We start from the raw sequence: 8,304 nt of genomic DNA on the forward strand, positions 1-8,304 counted from the left end.
TTCTCAGTACTTTAAAACCTATGGAATTTTCTGTCTCATAATTTTGTATCATACCTTTTATAACATTAAATTCTCACTCCTGTAGCTAACACCGTGGCGTTTTTGGCACAAACACAGTTGTTTGAATACAGACCTATGTGGATATGCAGTTAAGGCTAGCTACAAGGGAGAAGGGAGACTGAAACAAGGGAGAAGGAACTTAGTAGAGGATGACAATCTTTCTCTCACAGCAAGGCTGCTGAACTTCTTGTAAATTCCTCTTAGCTTCCATAAAATACAGGTAATAATCCTATTGCTTGCCCTTGTAGACAGCTTATGAAAGGCTCAGGGTTCACCTCTGCTTGTCTTTTCCAGAAATCCTTTGTCACACAAGAGCCAAAGAACCCAAAACTGAATGTTTTCTTAAGAAAATCTGGAGCTGAATACTTGTGCTTTTTTCTTTTTTTTTTGGCCACTACTCTCATCTTTGTAATTGTTTATTCTGGGTAAACACAATTAGAGTTGTTAGTCTGGGGAATTTCGTGTTTGTTTGTTTGTTTTTAGCAGGGTATCAAGATGTTTGTAAACATTCTGCTTTGTTCTGACTACTGGACACACTTGTACAATTAGTTTATATTTAGCAGCTATATCATACTGTTCTCTCTCTTTGGTGGAAAATCTGTCCAATATTAAAAGAACCAAGGAAGAGCATGCAAGCACTCACAGGTGCTGTTAGTAGCTCTCTGCTTAGTTGCTTGCATTAAGCTAAGGCTCCCATGATTGTTAAATTGTATTATTCTGGGCAGGAAGAACAGACTGAGAGATGCACTTTCCCCTTGCTTGTGGTGATGAAGCCTGACAGGCCTCAGCGTAGGCAGGTGCTGTTCTATGAGCACATGAGACAGTGAGCAGCAACAGTCTGGAATAATAAATACTGAATTCATGGCATGGCAAAAGTATTAAGCTTGTGGTATTTCTCTGGGATGGATATAATTGGAACGGGTTCTGAAGAGATTAAAAGTAGGACTGGTATTATTTAGCTGCTCATGAACTATTTGAAAATAAACTTCAAAAACCCAAAGATTAGTGCAGTGATAAACAACAGCAGGCAGCAGCTATGATGAACATTCAGTCAACTGTGGCAATCGGATCAGCTGCATCCTTAATACAGCCAAATGTCAAGTTACGAACCTGGAACCAACTGGGAAAAACACCAACAGCCTGGAAAGCACTGGCCCTGGAAGGGAGTTGGATAATGGTAGGAAAACAATGCAGCAGAACTATTTACACCCCTCTGGGTTTTACAGTTGTCTTTGTGACTGGGAGATTATTTTAATCCATGTGTTTGTTATCGGTGAGTTTGATGCTGTTTATGGTGCTGGTCTTGCTTCTTAAGAACTTCAGAGTTAGGACCAAAAAAATCAATGGAAATGCTGAATTAAATATCTTACCTTAAAAGAGCTCAAAACAAGTAGCTTATCAAGGAGAAGATTGAGAGATTAGGTGATTTAAAGTGGGCAGTTACTTCAGAGAGTCTGGGAAAAGTATCATAGGACTGTTTGGTAGAGAAAAGCGTAACAAGTTAGAAGCTTGTACAAAGCTGGAAATTCAGTTCAGGTATTTTCAAAGGGAAATTAAAACACATTTTTCAGTAGCTGAACTACTGGAATGAACCAACCTTGAAAATAAAGTTCTCTATCTTCTGGGTTTTTTTTTTTTTTGTTTAATTCTCATTGTTATGCTGGCTTTCTGTAAGATTTGTTTTAATTAAACTAAATTTATTTGAGTTTCGCTACTGAAACAACAAGGGTAAAATAAGGTGGCTTAGTTTTTGGAAAGCTATTATTTACTTTGTCTATTCATACTTGCAATTAATAAATTCTGCTGTATACTTCAGATTTAAGGCTGGAAATGTTACGTACCTCACTGTGCACCTTCAACATTTTCATTACAGACATTGCAAAAGCAGGTCTACTGAACTTCAAACAGATGATTAACAAAACTCTGATTACAGACCAGAAGTCACCTTCTTGCATTTCTTAATTGCAAGCTCTCCTCCTTTAGTAATGGTCTTGTTCTGTCTGTCCATAATCGAAGAGCTCTGTGGCAGCACATCTGAATGTTAAGGGAAAGAAACTAAGTTTAAAAAGTTTTTCATCTAAAACTGAGAAGTGGGGAGGTTATCTAGTTCTTTTCTGTTTGCCGGAAGCTGTCTGCCCTTGAGTTAAGTGTGTGGTCTATGAGCTACATATTTGGGCTCTTTTTCTGGAGCATGAGGAGATAGATGTGTTGTTCCAAACTACACTACGATAAACTGAGCGAGATGTTCTTGACTGTGAAATAAAAAAAATATTCTTCTAGGGAATTACTCTGGAGGAGCTACTATTTTACGTTTATAAATCTACCTCAGTCCAAATTAATTTGGTGAGATCTTAGACTGTTTAAATACTAATGAGCAAGTACTCCTAAATAGGAATACCCAGGGGTATATTTTCCTATATGATCCTTTTAGCTGAAGTTTGAATAGAAGGAATTACTTATGCAGGGCTCTGAAGCCGGTATTTATTTCATGGAATTCTTAGTATCTTACTATGTGCTAATATAAATTTTTTTATTGTCTATTTTAGAAAAAAAAAATAGTATTCATAGTGTTTACTAGCTCTATCCTAAAAATTACCAAATTACACTTTGAGGAAAAAATAAATTTTCTGACTTTCAATTTAAATTTTAATTAACTTTTTTTCATGGTAATAGCTGTCTACAGTGTTTTGGACCAATGGAAGCCTTAGAACTTTACTGCCTGCATTGTGCAAACCCCACACAAACGTTCCATTTCAGTGAACAGAATTCATTTCTATTTATTCTGCAACTGTTCCAAATTAAGTTAAATTGAATCATCATTGATTAGATGTTCACAACATAAATATCCTTACAGTCCTGTGTGCCAATTTAGTTAATCCATTTTAAATTAGATTTTACAAATAAAAATCTCTGCCTGAATGTGAAAATTGAAGTGCTAGGTTTTTGAAAAGTTTGCAGTTAATAGAGAATAACTTAGATAAGATACTTATTTCTACTTACATTTGACTTCTCTTAGCAAATTAGTTCTTGTTAAAAGAAATTGAGAAATTTTCAATGGAGAAGACTTTGACTCTGCATGCAGATTAGTGATACCACTTTTTGTCCATGAATGAGCACCTTGATACATGTGAATACTTGTTTCCACTTTTTTATTTATCACCTTTTTTATATTGTTTATCTTGTTTTGAATATGTCATGTGTATGCTTTCAACTCCTTTAACTATAAAATTATATTCCTGCATATTTTTATTAATGCAGTGCTACTTCCCATAGCAGTCCCCAAATCCTGTAATCTAAAAAGAATCATTGAAAGCAGAAGAGGGAGCATGAGTGGATATGGGCAGATGGTTATGTTAAAATGCTCTTCCCTAAATTATTTGCTCCTGCTTTTATAGTCCAGTAATTCTTTTGGTTTTCTAAGGAGTCTTCCTGAACATTATTTTTCCTGGAAACAGACACAGATCTTGGATGCAGTTGGAATTGCTTGGTAGCCTTGGTCAGCGCTCAAAATATTGTAGGCTAGGATTTGGTCTGTGTGAAAGGAGTGAATTCTTCATCTGCAGAGAGCAGACAATTAGACCTCAAAAGGATCAACTCGGAGGAAAAAAGTGAACCTGAATCCTATCTTAAATCCCAACATTGGGAAAGTTCAGATGTACCACTGTACTGCAAGCTGGTTTTAAGATAGAGGCTGACAATGTGCCTTGGTAGAATTAAAAAATTAAGGCCTGGAAATATTCTAGGTTTCAGCATCAGTCACAACCCTCAGTGGAAGACTAAGCCTAAGAGGCAGAACAAGCACACTCAGCAAATGTAGGGAGGAGAGGATGCTTGTTTAGCGAAGACCTGTAACACATCCCAACGGAAATAGTCACTGTTCTGGGAGACGATGTTAGCTGGATCAAAGCTGGTACTCCAGGCCGCTGAGCTTCTCACACCTGCTTTCCTTCATTCCTGACTACCTGCTAGTTGGTGTCTCTGCTGGTCATTCCTGTTCAGTAGAACAGTGCCTGCGGTGCATCAGTTCTTACAGACAATTGCAGTGATTTGCAAGAGTCTCTTACAAAAGGCAGACTTGAAGTTTTCTTTCCCTCAATACCTTTCTTTATCCAGTTTCTTCAGCATAAGATCCCAAGATACACTAAACAGACTCTTAACCTGGGTACATTAAGCAAGTTTAGATTGTCTTATCTTCTCAGCATGTCACTTACAAATACTGCACTTGCCCTGCTTTTTCTTTTTAATTGGTTTTAGTACCTGTGCCCTAAACAAAACAAATTATACAGTCAAAATTTTGCTGTTTTCCCTGTGGCCTTTCTGGTAAGCTTATGGTGCTGGCAGATAACTTCTACCCAAGGACTCCAGCCCTGTGGAGTTCACATGAGGGCAACTCTCCTCCTTCTTCAGGTCCCCATTTCACTATGGCAAGATTTTTTTTTTTTTTTTCGCTTGGTTTATTAGCAGATAAAGTTTGGTCAGTCATTGTGTGTTCCAGGCTGCACAGAGTTCTCCAGTGTTCCAATGTTTCACATTTAAATCTGACAATTCTTTGACACCTCCCCAAGGGACTTTTAATAATATATGAGGTTTACTTAGTGCTTTCTGTATTCCTGCTGTTGCAGAGCTGAGCCTTTGGAATACAGTTCTGTCTGGATTTTGTGGGTTTTTGTTTGGTTTTGGATTATTTTTTTTTCGTGGTATCTCATGGCCCAAATTAAGAAATAAAGCTTAGGTTGCACGTATGATAAAGATGTGGAGTAGGTCACAGAGTCAGTAAATAAATGTGAGAAAACTAGAACGTTGAAAAGATTTTGGAAGAACTTTGATTCTCCATATTTCTCATCTAACCTGCACTGACCTCTTCCACACAGCAGTTTTTACTTGTTATTTGCTCAGCAAACCGTTATCCCCTTTGTGTACAGAAAATCCCTATAAGTTCTGTATTAGAGGCTTGAACTTGCAATGCTTACTGCCCGTCTTCCTAAGCAGCTCCCTGGAGACTGTGGGGCTGCCCATAGGCACTTGTGAGAATAATGAACTTCAGGTTTAATGCTCAGCTCCTAAGCTTTCTGTGGCTGATGCTGTGTCTCTCAGTGTGTCTGCAATTCCTGAGAATACTGGCTACCTAGTTCTAGTTGTGTTCTGGTTTTGTTTAGTGAGGGGGGCCTAAGGTGGTAGCTTCTGTAGGAAACTGCTAGAAGTTGCTCCCCTTTGTTCAGTGGACTCGGCCGGGCCAAGGGTGGATCCATTGCTGGCCAAGGCCAAGCCAATTGGTAGCAGAATGTCCAGTGATAATGCCTCTGCGATAATGTATTTGAGAAGGGGAAAACAGGAAAAAAAAAAAAGGAAGATGATGTGAAGCAGCTGAGCAGGGGCAGAGAGGGGGAGGCGCGAGCCTTGTGGGCCTTGCAGGCCTCACCCTCTGGCCTCCCGCCGGGCAGCCGACTGGGCCCAACTCGGCCCGGCCTGGCTGCAGGAAGTGGAGAGGAGATGAGAAGTGAATAAGATGTCAACAGGATCCTGAGAGGTGTCTGCCAGCCTGTTGTGAGGAACGGTTGCAGACAGCAAGGTCAGTGAAGAAGGAGGGGGAGGAGTAATATGGCTCCTGGCCAAGATTCCCCTGCAGCCTGTGGTGATAACCATGGTGGAAGTAGGTTGTCCCCCTGCAGCCCATGAAGGTCCACGGAGGGGGAGAGATTCACCTGCAGCCCGTGGAGGACCCCACACGGGGGGAGGTAGATGCCTGAAGGAGGCTGTGGCCCGTGGAGGGCCTGCTCGGGCAGCTGTTCTGGAGGGACTGCACCCCATGGAAGAGATGACCCACGCCGGAGCAGTTTCACAAAGGACTGTGGCCCGTGGGAGGGACCCCACGAAGGAGCAGAGGAGGAATGCGAGGAGTTATTCCCCTGATGATGAAGCAGCGGCATGAAACAACGCGTGATGAACTGACCGCGACCCCCATTCCTTCTTCCCCCCTGCGCCGCTCGGGAGGGGAAGGTAGTAGAGATAATGTTAAGCTTGGGAAGAGGGAGGGGTGAGGGGAGGTTATCTTGTTCTCTGTCTCATTCTCCTGCTAGTTTTAGAAATAAATGAGTATTTTTCCCCAAGTCGAGTCTGTTTTGCCCGTGATGGTAACTTTAAGGATTTCTCCCTGTCCTTATGTCAAACCTCAAGTTGTTTTTCCTTATATTATCTCCCCCTATTCTCTCAGAGGGTGGGGGGAGCGAGAGAGAGACTGCATAGTCTGGTCGCAATCGGGGCTGAACTAGTTGCAATCTTCAGTAAAACTTTGAAACAATAAACAATTAGTTTAATGACAACGTCATTGGTTTCTCCAATTCTAGCTCCTAGTACCTGAACAAATTCTAGCTCCTAGTCCCTTGACTGATACTGCAGCATCAGTCCCATGGATCTCCAAGTTGATGCATTCATGGATAAAATCTGTAGCTTCGGTGTAAAGAAAATGTATGGAAGAGAAAAATATTTGTTTTCTCTTTCTTTCTCTTTTGAAGATGCCGTTTAGCTGAACCCATAAAAAGTCAGAACATGTCAACCTGGCAAGGTCTGTTTGCCTTGGTTGTCTGTATAGGCTTTATTACCCAATCGACTGCGCAAGCAGCGAAGGTAGATGTGACCTGGAGTTAGTGATTTCCAAATAACCTTTACTCATGGCCAAGGCCACCAACAAACACACATTTAATTTTACTAATTTTCTTAGAATAGTAGTATATGCAAGCTCAGATAGTGCTGCTGTCTTTGTACAAACACAGTGACAAAGTATTTGTTAAATGCTGTTACAATAGGGAGATATCTTTATTATGGAGAAAACTACATTTTGCTAGTAGACTTGTTTAAGTCTACTCTTAGACGAACAAATTAGTGTATTTTCTGAAGATTGATAGTCAATAATATGGATTTTGTGTAATATATTCATAAGAACTTGAAATTTTGTGTAGTAGCAGTAGCATTGTTATAGAAAGCTTGTCTACAGTTATAAGGATATTTTAATTCTGCAAGACAAGATAAAAAAAATCTGTAACTGTATTGTCAGACAGGAAAAAAAAAAATTTGGATGAGAATTTTATAGATGAAACCAAGCAGGGGTTGCCAAACCTGCTGATCTGATGAAATCAGACTAATCTTCAAGAATGAACTATACTATGGTTTGTTCAGGATGTGGTAAGTATTTTGTCTAAATTCCAGCAGTGAAATATGGATGCAGATTCTGCCAATAACTTGTACTTTATAACAAAAGGAAGAAGCAGCTGCTAATACCAGTAGAGCCCTGTTTTCCTTTCTGATTTGCCCTTACATAGAACAGTTGATGCAAATCGGTCATAGCAAATTATTAGGGAGAGATTTTTCCTCCCTTCTTTATCCTGTCATTCTGAAGGAGGAACAGATTGTCATCTGTATCAGGTATTTCTGCTAGAAAAGCTTCAACAGATGAGACAATACAAGACACTGCCTTCTTACTCCAGCTATCATAGCACCCACGGAGCTTGCAGTCTATGCTTCCCATGCAGGTGGCTGCCCATCTTTCATAAATGTCACGCTTTTTCTTGTATTCTTGCCTACTTGAGCATCTGTCGCTGCAACTGAGGGAGTTTTCTGACAATATATTTTAATTCTTTACTCACAGGGTCTCGTCTTTTATGTTGCACCTCATCCATTTTATTTGGTCTTCCGCAGCTAATGCTTCTGCTTGGGTGGCTATTTAGGCTGATTATGTAGCAGTTTATTTTCTGCTGAAAAATTACTTTCTTGAGGATAGATCATAATAGTTTGTATCCCAAGGATTTACCTTCTTTCCGAGAGACAATTTTTTGTGCATATTTAAGAAATTATTTGGAAGACATATTAAAGTAGAAGAAAGGAAAACAATTCTTCCTTAAGTTAGTGGTAGAAGATTGTCACGTTTGATGCAAACGTCACTAATGGTTTCTGCTTTCCACACTCTTTGCACTTCCCTTTTTTACCATAGCTAAGCTAAATTTTTTATATAAAAGAACCTGCATATCTTTTATATGGCTTCTCTGTTGCCACTACTCTGAAAATATTGGTATCTGGATGTTTCTCAGGACTACTCTGGTCAGAATAAAGTGCTTTAATCTGTAGATAGAGGTAAAAGGCAAGATTTGCACTGGAAGGATGAGCTTATTCCCTTACTCAGTGAGCTAAAATACTGTGAATACAGGGGATTTCATGTCCACTGTGGTATTTCATTAGAATGAAGTGAAAGGT

The sequence above is a fragment of the Chlamydotis macqueenii genome, chromosome 2 (assembly GCF_036417535.1).
Source record: "Chlamydotis macqueenii isolate bChlMac1 chromosome 2, bChlMac1.mat, whole genome shotgun sequence".
In the NCBI taxonomy this organism is placed as follows: domain Eukaryota; kingdom Metazoa; phylum Chordata; class Aves; order Otidiformes; family Otididae; genus Chlamydotis; species Chlamydotis macqueenii.